We start from the raw sequence: 13391 nt of genomic DNA, 5'->3' as shown, positions 1-13391 counted from the left end.
CCGCCGCAACTTTACAGGCAAGTGCTTTGTGAATCAAGCACTTGCCCGTAAAACTTGTGGCGGCGTAACGTAAATGCGATACGTTACGCCGCGGCAGATGTACCTGAATCTGGCCCAGGATGTATAAAGAGACTGGGTACTCTTACCGGACGTAGTGGACACACTCGCCAGCGGCGGTGAGTCAATCAGGCATGTACGAGATCCTCAAGGTAGTAACGCCCATGGAAGGAACACCAACCGGTTGGAAGGAAAACGTAGCAGTCCGTAGTCATTAATCTTATACGTCCAAGATGTAGTGGGTGGAAAAAGGACACCTTATGGAATGTGGTGGGGAATCAAATTCGCATAGAGGGACATGAAAAAAATAAAGGCAAGCTCCACATAGTGCGGTTAATCCCAATGGGAGGTAAAACAGCCTTTATTGGCAAAGACAAGGTATAAAAGGTAGATAAAAACATTAAAAAATAAAAAGTACAAGCCCTGGGAAGAGACAGGTACAAGTGATCACAGAATAGTAATAAAAGTAATATGGCGTGGTGAACAAATACTGTAGCTATGGAAGGCTATGTACCCGACATGTTTCGAGCAATGGCTCTTCAACTGGGGCATAAAACCGTTTATGCCCCAGTTGAAGAGCCATTGCTCGAAACATGTCGGGTACATAGCCTGTCATAGCTATTTGTTCACCACGCCATATTACTATTCTGTGATCACTTGTACCTGTCTCTTCCCAGGGCTTGTACTTTTTATTTTTTAATGTTTGACTCACCGCCGCTGGCGAGTGTGTCCACTACATCCGGTAAGAGTACCCAGTCTCTTTATACATCCTGTGTGTCATTGAAGTTTATGGTGGATGTTCCATCTAAGTTTTTGAATTGCGATTCACCTCACATGTTCAGCATAATCGCATTACAGAACTATATTTGATGCAATTTTCCACGGAATTACTGTGAAGACTTTGAACTCTATCACCAGTCTTGTCCATTGCTGTATATACATGGTCATTTATTTGCACAGATTGTTTGCACTTTTTATGCACATAGTGGTTTCTACCATTATTTACATTTCCACATTAAGTGGGTTATTGTATTTATTCTTCTCAGCGCCGCATTTCTTTTTGTTTATTTTTGTACACAATATTGTTCTATTGTTGGTGCTGGCAGCTAATTTGTTTTCTTATTTTATCACTAGTAGCGCAACTTTTTCCTTGATTTTTTTATTTATTATATATATATATATATATATATATATATATATATATATATATATATATATATATATATATATATATATATATATATATATATATATATATATATATATATATATATGCATATGGCAATTTTTTTTTTAGTTTTGTATAGATTAGAGGGATTAGAACACCTGTTGGTATTTATTGCTGTTAATTATTTATTTTATATTTATTACTGTTTATTACTTTCAAAATAGGGAAATTCACCCTATTTGTCCTATTTACTGTTATCATCGAAAGTGAAAGTAAAAGAAAATCACAAATTTTGGGTTGACACTAGGGATGAGCTTCGTGTTCGAGACATCGTATGTTCGATCGTTCGTCGAATTACGAACAAAACGGGTCGTTCGCGCCAAATTCGAGTGAGGCGCCACGGCCCATAATTCACTGCGGAATTGCGCACTGATGATTGGCCAAGCATGCACTATGACCCGCATGCTTGGCCAATCACAGCGCGCAAAAAACGGAGAGCCATAATTGGCCAAAGCCAGGGTGGCTTTGGCCAATTATGGCTCAGGGGGTTTAGTACACGCCCCACACTATAAAAGGCCGCCTGCAGGGCGGCCTTGTGTAGTGTGTTGCGGCAGTTAACAGAGAACAGAGAGAGACAGAGAGAGTGTCATTTTTTGCAGGTAGATAGAGCAGGCAGGCTAGTCAGTTAATGTTACAGTGTGTAGAGGATATATATACATCCCCGGTGTTGTACATATATTTATACACTGTATAGTTTAGCTTGATCAGTACTTTCTAATTTACTGGCAGGCAGGTGATTGTGCTATTTAATGACGTTTTTACAGGCATACTATAGACATCCAGCAGGTACAATATGCTGGAGCAGTGATTTTAATGATGCTTAAATAAAAAAATAAAAAGAATGAAAAATTCCTTTAAATATTGTACCTGCTGGGTTTCTATAGTATGCCTGTGAAAACGTCTTTGAGAACCCGGGTCTTGCCCCAGGGAACATGTATCAATGGAAAAAAAGTTTTAAAAACTGTGTTTTTTTCCCAGGAGTCCTGCGGGTTCTCAAAGACATTTTACGACAATAACTTGCATATTAGGCTTTAAAATGAGCACTTTTGAATTCGAACGTTCGAGTCCCATAGATGTCAATGGGGTTCTAAATGTTCGCGCAAACGTTTGGTCCGTTGGAAGGTTCTGGTGCGAACCGAACGGGGGGGTGTTCGGCTCATCCCTATTTGACACCAGAACAGGGGACATCTTCCAATGGGGACACTAGTTCTGGTGACACCCTGGCATTCCCTCACTTTGGAGGGATTTCCTCTCACTTCCTGTTTGGCTATGGGACAGGAAGTGAAGGAAAGTCTCCCCTATGGGGAAAAAAAAGACAAGAAAAAACAAAACTGACAGGGGTTATAACCCTCTTTTACCCTATCTAAAATAATAATAAAAATGTTTTGCCTTAATTACACTTTAAATAGCAAAGCAAAGCTTTACTGGGAGTTTGGTCTCTGCTTGTTAGCACATATTATACAAGAGACTTGAATATGAATTGACTAGCCTCATGGAGAAGAATGACAAAAAGGGCTTAATGTCTGCAAGCATCACCACCACCCAAAAAGAAAAAAAAAAGAAAGAAAAGACAAAAAAAAAAAAAAAAAAAAAAAGTGATCCCAAATAACTCTTATACTCTTATAAAATGACTTGTCATGCACAGATTGGAAAATTCATTCCCTGCAAGGTTCTATTTATTAGGTTAGGTGGGGTTTACTTTTATTATTAGCAAACGTGTCTGAACTAGGAAATCACTGCCCTTTCAGGAATATAATAAATTAACATTTTAGTACAGGAACATACCTCCCAACTTTTTAAGATTGGAATGAGGGACACCTATCACCAAAAGTATGCAGACATAGGACACACCCCTTACCATGCCCCCTTAAAGGAGAATTGTACAAAAAACAAGTTTGGTTAAACCCACAAGTGCTTTTTTTTACCACTACTATTCTTTTATTTTGGCTTTTGGAATTTACAAATGCAACAATTTAGAAATCAGATGAAAGGTTTAGTGTTGTTTTGATAGATAAAAAGTGCATTGTATACACATCTGAACTGATCAGGCCAAAATTAGGGACACATGAGGAGGAATGAGGGACATTGCTCCAAATCAGGGACAGTCCCTCGAAATCAGGGACAGGTGGGAGCTATGCAGCAAGTTAAAAAAAATTCCAAGTTGCACAGGTTAACTTTAACCACTTAAGGACCCATTCACGTCGGCAGAATGGCACGGCTGAGCACAATCACATACCTGTACGTGTCTCTTTAAGCCCAGCCATGGGGTCCGAAGCTCCGTGACCGCGCCCGCGGGACCAGCGGACCCGATCGCCGCCGGTGTCCCGCGATTGGTCACCGGAGCTGAAGTACGGGGAGAGGTGTGTGTAAACACACCTTCCCCGTTCTTCATTGTGGCAGTCTCAGTGATCGTCTGTTCCCTGATATAGGGAAAGACGATCAATGACGTCACACGTCCAGCCCCGCCCCCCCTACAGTTAGAAACACATATGAGGTCACACTTAACCCCCATACATTGCCCCCTAGTGGTTAACTCCTAAACTGCAATTGTCATTTTCACAGTAAACAATGCATTTTTATAGCACTTTTTGCTGTGAAAATGACAATGGTCCCAAACATGTGTCAAAATTGTCCGATGTTTCCGCCATAATGTCGCATCACAAAAAAAAAAAAAACGCTGATCGCCGCCATTAGTAGTAAAAAAAAATTATTAATAAAAATGCAATAAAACTATCCCCTATTTTGTAAACGCTATAAATGTTGCGCAAACCAATCGATAAACGCGTATTGCGATTATATTTTTACAAAAATAGGTAGAAGAATACGTATCGGCCTAAACTGAGAAAAAAACGTTTTTTTTTTATATTTTTGGGGATATTTATTATAGCAAAAAGTAAAAAATATTGTTTTTTTTCTTCAAAATTGTCGCTCTATTTTTGTTTATAGCGCAAAAAAATAAAAACCACAGAGGTGATTAAATACCACCAAAATAAAGCTCTATTTGTGGGGAAAAAAGGACGCCAATTTTGTTTGGGAGCCACGTCGTACGACCGCGCAATTGTCAGTTAAAGTGATGCAGTGCTGAATCGCAAAAAGGTCCTTAACCTGCATAATGGTTCGGGTCTGAAGTGGTTAATGCTGTACATATGGCTGATTGCATTGTTTACATACAGTACTATAATATATTCCATGCCTAGCACCATATAATGCTCAGAACATATTTTGCCCCATGTATTAGCCAAACAGAACCTTACAAACAGCTTTTTCCATCTGCTAGCAACACAATCTAGTATATGACTGAGCTCTATCCATTAGAGCAGTAATGTATATACTCTAGCTGCCCTATAAATGTATTATCAGGTTTGTATTACAGACTTGATGACTTGAAGCACTGCATTTGACAGACATGGTATGCAAGGAAAAGTTTGCCTGTCAACATCTATTGCCTCTAGGCATAACTATACTTATGCTTAACATAACTCCGCACAAGCCATATGGAATGATTTTACTTTTCTAAACAATATAATAGTAAAAAATGTCTGTATGGCGCAATATTCTACAGTTTATGTTATACTGTATTACGCACAATTCCACCCATTCTTTTTTTAACTAGAATAAAACCAACAAAAACATATAGATTTGTGTTTGCTATTGTAATGACCATTACTCATGCTTGATGCACATACCTAAGTGCCTCAAACATGTACAATTCTAATCTTAGTTTATTAAAAGTCAAATCTATTTCTTAAAGCTTATCCAAACCCAAAATAATATAATACAGCTGACCAGTCCTTACATGTGGGGGATGCATTTGTTTTCTTTTTCTCCCCTTAATTTTCAGCTGATAATCCTGTGTATAAAACACTTCCTGTTCTAGGGTGACAACACTCATGACACTGTATCTGTAAAGTTTGGTTGTCACTTAGGTTGCTTTCCTGAGGTCTTCCTCTACTCATCTCCATGATATGGGGGAAGGGGGAATAAGATTGTTTATGCTTTCAGTTCAGTTTACAGGAAATGACAAGGATACTGCTTTTCTGGCAGGATCAGCAGGTATTTTCTGTCAAATGCTCCACTGCATATTCTGTGCCTGTGCACACCTAGCTACAGGTACTGGCTCCCCAAGCAGTCTATCCACTGCTCAACATGAAAACGGCGGGGGTTATTTACGAAAGGCAAATCCACTTTGCACTACAAGTGCAAACTAAAGTGCAAAGTGCACTTGGAATTGCACTGAAAGTTCACTTTGAAGTGCAGTTGCTGTAAATCTGAGGGGTAGATCTGAAATGAGGTGAAGCTCTGCTGATTTTATTATCCAATCATGTGCAAGCTACTGTAAAATACTTTTTTTTTGCATGTCCCCCTCGGATCTACAGAGACTGCACTTCCAAGTGCACGTTCAGTGCAATTTCAAGTGCACTTTGCACTTGTGGTGCAAAGTCAACAACCCCCATTGCAGAGAAAAGCGTAGACTTGATCCAAGATAGAACCTAAAAAAGGAAATGTTTATTAATCTGTCTAAGGCACTTTAGTCAGCAATATCTTAATCAGAGTACAATTAGGTTCATTGCTGAGAGAAATGCATTAGACTAGAGGAAGGAGGTTTGTGGGATTTTGCCATTTGCACCAGACAGAATTTGATAAACAACTTTGGCTTTATCTTGGAGTGCAGCTTCCCTTTTCTCTACAATATTTGCAGGTATTTTCTCATAGCTCCCAACTGTCCCTGATTTTGGAAAATGTCCCTCTGTTCCTCTTTCCTCCTCATTTGTCCCTCATTTTGGTCTGATCTATATAGTTGTATAAAGTGGTGGCTGGTGCTCAAAATTTTTGGTAGGGGCACAAACAAACTGAAAAAAAAAACACATCAATTGCAGCCACTGTGCCCATCAAACACAGCTACTGTGCCAAACGCTGCTACTGTGCCATCAAACGCAGCCAGTGTACCCATAAATTGCCGCCACTGTGCCATAAAACGCAGCCACTGTACCCATAAATTGCCACCACTGTGCCGTCAAACACAGCCACTGTACCCATAAATTGCTGACACTGTGCCCATCAATTGCTGCCAGTGTGCCCCATCAAATGCTGCCAGTGTGCCCATCAATTGACGCTACTGTGCCCCAAACGCTGCCAGTTTGGGCATCAATTGCCACTGCTGTGCCCTATCAGATGCTGCCAGTGTGCCCATCAATTGCTGCTACGGTGCCCCATCAGATGCTCTCAGTGTGCCCATCAATTGCCACTACTGTGCCCCATCAAATGCTGCCAGTGTGCCCATCAATTGCTACTACTGTGCCCCATCAGATGCTGCCAGTGTGCCCATCAATTGCTGCTACTGTGCCCCATCAGATGCTGCCAGTATGCCGATCAATTACCGCTACTGTGCCCCATCAGATGCTGCCAGTGTGCCCATCAATTGCCGCTACTGTGCCCCATCAGATGATGCCCGGCACTTACCTGTCTCGCATCGGATCAACGGCGGTCTCCTGCACGTCCTCCATGTCTTCTTCCGTCCTCCTTCAGGCATCCAATCACAGCGCCTGACGGTGGTTCAGTGGTTGAGTGTTAGCAAAGTGAATTCCTTCGCTTTTCTAACACACAGCTGAGTGAACAGCGAACGCACAACATGGCGCTTGCGGTTCACCTTTTTGGGTGCCTATTAAAGCCAGTCTGAGGAGCGCCTGGCGGTCCAAAAGGGCCTGGACAAACCACCGGGGATCAAGGTAGCCGGACACTGAGGGATTAACCACCTGTCAGTCGGTACCTGGGTGACAAGTTGAAGGAGATCCAGGCGTAACTCATCTAAAGAGGGATACCTCCAAGAATTCAATCCAGAGAGGACCTGTGGCATAGGTGTCTTTCTGAGGCTCACCGATGGGAGTCTGTGGCAGAGGCTCTTTCTCAAGTTCAAGTTCACTAAGGAGGGTCTGTGGCCAGTGAGAGAGGCCTGTCCGGGTACGCCAAGCCCATTCCGGCGGGAGTGGCACATAGAAGGGTTATGTTTGGGAGCAGGACTGTTTCCTATTATCACGCCTGAATCTGCAATTCTCCATTCTTCTTCAACTTTACTTTCCTCACCATAAGTTACTGTTTTTCCCCGGCTGGGTAATAAAGAGCACTGCAAAGAGCACCTGTTGTGGACATTCCTTTACTTCTACTATATGAAATACGCATCACTCACCCCTAGGAATTCGGAGGAGCCATGAGGTAATATGCCGCCCAAAAATCCAGCAGCTCCTACGGGGGTAGTGCTACACATGTATTAATTCAATTCCATAATTTACATGTTTTTGACCTATAATTAAGACCCCCTCGTATGCACTACATTGTGCTGTGTTGCAAAAAAATACTGCAGATCCATTGTTGCACTGCCAAATCAATGAAGAAAAATGAAGGGAAATTTTATATTTTACCTGATAGTGGGTTTTACGGACTTCAGAAATGTTACTTACTTAGTAGAAAAATTATATTTAGTTTTATGTTTTATAAACCTAACCTTGTTCTCTAAATTACCAGTGATCTAAAACAATCCATAAATAGATTTAGATGTGATTGACATATTACATTTATATAATTATTTTAAATATTGTTTTACTTTATTTTTTATTTCTAGCTTTAATAAAATCAGTTTAAATTCTTTCTTACTTGTTTGCTTACGTAAGCGCTTCAATGTTTGTTATACTTAGGATTATACAGACCAAACGTTTACAATTACTTGGTTGGGGGTCTCAAATAGGGCCTATAATAATTGGATTCTGGGGTCCTCAGAATTTGTGGGGGGAACTTTTTTATCTGGGATCTTACAATGCTAGAACACCAAATAAAGTGAGTCCCATGTAGAAGTCACCATTGAACTAGAACTAGATGAAGCAAGCAGAAAATTAAGCTCTATTATTTTGATGTTGCTATTCAACTTTGTTATAAATGATATTTTGAGCTTGAAATATACCGTATTTATCAGCGTATAACACGCACAGGCGTATAACATGCACCCTAACTTTAAGAGGGAAGTTTCATGAAAAAAACTTTCCACACCCCCCTGCGTATAACACGCAGGCACAGTTTACCCTCTATTTTCAGGGTAAAAAAGTGAGTGTTATACGCCAATAAATACAGTACATTTTATACATAGAAATATAATACTCTATTAGGATACACAAATAATATGAACAGATTTAGAAATGTGCTAAAAAAAGGCCTTTTGAATGGCTAAATATAGAATTGAACATCCATAGGTTTGTGTTGAACTTTGTTATAAATGTTATTTTGAGCTTGAATTACACATTTTAACACATATAAGTATACTCAGGGCTTTTTTTTTTCTCAGGGGAAAGGTGCAGGTACTCCCCTTGTTTGAGTCACCCCTTGTCTCTACCTCCGAGCACTGTCCTCCTACCTACTGCCCAATACTGCCCCTTTAGAGAATACAGAAGTATAATTTTGGGGTATTAAAGGGGTTGTAAAGGTACAATTTTCTTTCCCTAAATAGCTTCCTTCACCTTTTTTTTCCTAAATAGCTTCTCCCTGGTGTGGAGTGTCGTGCTTGTCCCCTCCTATGGACTACAGGAGAGTCAGGACGCTCACTAACACACAGTTTCTTTCTCTATCTTCAACGTTGAGAGCGTCCTGACTCTCCTGTAGTCCAAGGGAGGGGGCGAGCACTCCACACCAGGGAGAAAGCCTTGCATTACTGTGTGGAGTTACAGACAGAAGAACAGGAAGTGAGGATTTCTCAGAAGAAATAAGGACATTTAAAAGCAAAATGGAAGGATGAGGTAAGTGAAGGAGGACTGCACTAAGGTAAAGGAAGCTATTTAGGGAAAAAAATGGTACCTTTTACCCCTTTAAGTAATTTGTATGGAATTTGTTAGGTATAACAAGAAAGGCAGTAAAATAGATCCCCTGCAGCCAACAACAATAGATCCCCCACAACAATATACTCACAAGCAACAGTAGATCCACCCAAGCAACAATGGATCTCCCACAACAATATTCTCCCAAGCAACGGTAGATCAACCCCAGCAACTAAGACCCCACCAGCAACAATGGATCTCCCACAACAATATACTCCCAAGCAACAGTAGATCAACCCCAGCAACTAAGACCCCACCAGCAACAATGGATCTTCCACAACAATATACTCCCAAGCAATTGTAGATCAACCCCAGCAACTAAGACCCCACCAGCATCAATAGACCTTCCAGCACCTCTTGCTATTACATACATTCAGTGCTGGAGGTGTCGGTCTGCGTTCCCCCACGTTCTCACTGAAAACAAGCCCTGAATATATTACACTATTTAGGATACTCAAATAATATGAACAGATATAGAAATGAAAAAAAATCCCCTTTGAATGGCTAAATAAAATGTGAACATCCATAGGTAACACGCATTGATTTCCAATGTACATTTAGATTTAACACACGAGCAATAGAACACATTATTGAGTAAGAGATCTGCATTTGTCATCATCATTGCACTCTCTATTTCCTAACAGTTTCCCAATCCTGAGCAGACCACATGTTTAATCTGTTAATCATAATGCATTGCCCACAATCTACTCTTCAGTAGTACCCACCTGGTGCAGTAGTAGCCTCTGGCTCAGCAATTTGATGTAGTTGAGGTTATCCTCTTAGGATTCTTCACTGTCACTGTAATGAAGTCAAATATTGGGAAGATGAGATCAATGGTAGATGAAAGAAATCTTAGGACTAGAAGGAGAGTAGACTTACTTTTACTGTCCTTGTGGATTGCGGACTGGGTTTATTTCTGTGTATGTCTCATCCCAGTATTTGTCTGTCTTCCCAGTCTTTCTTGGTCTGTTTCCCATGAATTCCAAACTGTTGGTCCATCCTTCCCCTCCAGTTGAAACATGCTTCTTAAAGTGTCACGCCCAGCTCGTGCTTAGACAGCCCAGAGAAGAATGTTTCCAATTGCCTCTCCCTGCATAACAGCAATCCACTGACCAAATTCACCCCAGGGTCATTGTAAAAACTCAAATATGCATTGTTTGCTTTGCAACATATGTTTGCTTTCAATTATTCACATACTAACTAAGATGTATTTTCACTATTTTTGTCTTTCCCGTTTTTTTTCCCTCCGCCTCAGCTAACAGCCTCTTATCTATGTCACAGACTGACGCTCGGATGACTGAATGACGTTGATAAAAATGGAATACTTTTAATAGCACACCCTGCAGAGGATACTGGCTATGAAACATCATTGCTGTCAGCTGATTGACAGAATACTGCTTTTTACAGAAACAGACAAAACCAATTACTGCTAAATAGCCGTCATCATTAGATCAGTTCCAAGCAAAGCACCATAGCTCGTTTAACGAACATTTTATATTTAAATCACACAAAAATAGTTCATTTCGCTGAGAGTACCAATATTGTATTTCTAAGAAAAGATATATAAAAAGTACATTCATTCAGCATTTGATCTTAAAGGGGTTTTCCACCCATTTTTTAAGTTTATTAAAAGTCAGCAGCTACAAAAAGTGTAGCTGCTGGCTTTTAATAAACAGACACTTACCTGCTCCAGCGTTCCAGCGACGCGCTGGCCGGGGCTCCGCTCCTCTCCCCCCCTCCCCGGCCGGCGTCTTCATTTCAACTGTGGGCACCCGGCCGTGACAGCTTTCGGCTTCACGGCCGGGCACCCACTGCACATGCGCGAGCGGCACTGCGCATGCGCGAGCGGCACGGCCCGGCGCTGCGCCGTCTGATTGGACAGGAGATCGCCTAGGACCTGTGACGTGTCCTAGGCGATCGCCTACAGCAGCCCCTTCCTGTAGGCGATTAAGCTTAATCGCCTACCCGGAAAGAGGAAGTGGGACAGGAAGTCCCACTCCTCCTGAAGCCCCCACTCCCCCCCCCAAAAAAAATGACATGCCAAATGTGGCATGTAAGGGGGTGAGGAGTGGGATAAGCGGAAGTTCCAATTTAGGGTGGAACTCCGCTTTAAAGATCTGTGTTTACTTGTTTAAAATCTGTCATTAGTGTATCATGCTGGCTTTGTAATTACATTTCTTTATTTGGTTACGGTAAAAAGAGATCGAGAAAAATGGAAAGAGAAGAACAACACTTATAGCTAGATTCAGAGACGTTTACTACGCCGTCGTAACTCTGAATCTACGCCGTCGTAAATTTAAGCGTATTCTGGAAACCAGATACGCTTAAATTAGGCTAAGATACGAGCGGCGTAAGTCTCCTACGCCGTCGTATCTTAGGGTGCATATTTACGCTGGCCGCTAGGTGGCGCTTCCATTGATTTTGGCGTAGAATATGCGAATGAGCTAGATACACCGATTAAGAAACGTACGTGCGCCCGGCGCTTTTTTTTACGTTGTTTACGTAAGGCTTTTTCCGGCGTAAAGTTAGTCGAATAAAAAGCTGGCCTAGCCAATGTTAAGTTCCCGAGTCGAATTTTTACGTTGTTTGCGTAAGTCGTCCGTGAATGGGGCTGGATGTAATTTACATTCACGTCAAAACCAATACGTCCCTGCGGCGTACTTTGGAGCAATGCACACTGGGATATGTCCACGAACGGCGCATGCACCGTTCGTTAAAAACGTCAACCGCGTCGGGTCACTAGTCATTAACATAAAACACGCCCCCCTGTTCATCATTTTAATTAGGTGCGCTTACGCCGGCCCATTTACGCTACGCCGACGTAACTTAGGAGGCAAGTGCTTTGTGAATACAGCACTTGCCTCTCTGACTTACGGCGGCGTAGCGTATATGCGATACGCTACGCCGCCTCAAAATTAAGCCAGTCTATCTGAATCTGGCTATTAGTGAATTGTTTATTTATAGTATTAATTATATTTAATGGCAACAAATTCCACAGCACCAATGATTACATTACAGGGGTCTTCAAACTACGGCCCTCCAGTTCTTCCAGAACTATAATTCCCATCATACCTAGTCATGTCTATATATATATATATATATATTTTAAAGCAAAGGCCCTAGAGAATAAAACAGTGGGTGTTGCAATTTTTTTATGTCACGCAATGTTTGCTCAGCGGTTTTTCAAACACAATTATTTTGGCAATAATACACATTAATGAATTTTAGCGAACACAAACACAATTAAATACCACTTTTTTTTAGGGGGGGGGGCAAAATATAAAAGATAAAGTTACACAGAGTAGTCAGCATCCCTTGCCAAGGAAGATCTTGGACCATCCCATGGTGGGGGTGGCAATACGGACGGCTTGGAAGGCTTTCCGCGAACAATCGGTCGCGCCGCTCCTGTCCCCACTCACCCCGATAGTGGGCAACCCGGCCTTCAGTCCAGGACTTAGCGACCCTAAATTTCTGGAATTAAAACTGACCAAAAGGTCTCAGGTGTGGCACTTTCTCATTAAAGGTCAATGGTGGAATCGGCAACAAATTCTAGACGATCCAGCCCTGAGTGGGCTCTCATTTTGGCAGAAGATTCATCTATTCCACTACATCTGCACATTACCTTCTCCGACCGCCTATGGGCGGAAGCTGACACCATTTGAGCTATTATGCCTGGATCAGTCTCCGCTGAGACACGCGATCTACCTAATGTACCAGATACTTGTATCTCCGCCCCCGGACTATAGACCTCCTTATGTTTCTTTGTGGGAGCGAGAGCTGGGCTTACAATTTACTGGGAAGCAAGTGGACCGGATCATTCTCTTTACTCAAAAAACTTCTATCTGCGCAAGACATCAGGAGACGGGTTACAAAATTCTGTCCCGATGGTACTACACTCCGGGAAAAATACACAGGATGTTCCCCCAGAGCACAGACTTATGCTGGAGATGCGGGGAGGAGGTCGGAATGCTCCTCCACATTTTCTGGTCATGCCGCATTCTGAGACCCTTCTGGATAGAGGTACATCGTATTGTACAGAAATTCACGGACCGGGAGTTGCCGTTGACTCCTGAGCTCTTCCTTCTGCACCACCACAACATTTCTAGTAAAAGCTATAAAAAGACCATATTGCCGCTCCTGATCACTGCGGCAAAGGACTGCATTCCTCTGAACTGGAAGCAGACTCAGCCTCCATCGGTAGCCAGTTGGTTGAAGAGGGTAAAGGATATCCATGACATGGAAGACTTGAT

General features: G+C 41.9%; 1 protein-coding gene across 2 annotated transcripts in view; it reads right to left on the bottom strand.

The window, feature by feature from the left end:
* LOC120940357 (leukotriene B4 receptor 2-like) overlaps nucleotides 1-10348 on the bottom strand; it is a 28016-nt gene extending 17668 nt beyond the window's left edge. Inside the window, exons 1-2 of one of the 2 annotated variants that reach the window (XM_040353156.1) lie at nucleotides 10021-10348; nucleotides 9867-9939 (exon numbers count right to left, since the gene is read on the bottom strand). The gene's annotated coding sequence lies outside the window, so the exon portion shown is untranslated. The other variant, XM_040353165.1, reaches the window with a different exon arrangement.
* Between the last annotated feature and the right edge of the window lie 3043 nt (nucleotides 10349-13391).

Source organism: Rana temporaria, chromosome 1 (assembly GCF_905171775.1).
Source record: "Rana temporaria chromosome 1, aRanTem1.1, whole genome shotgun sequence".
Lineage (NCBI taxonomy): Eukaryota > Metazoa > Chordata > Amphibia > Anura > Ranidae > Rana > Rana temporaria.
This window is presented reverse-complemented; position numbering and strand designations above follow the sequence as displayed.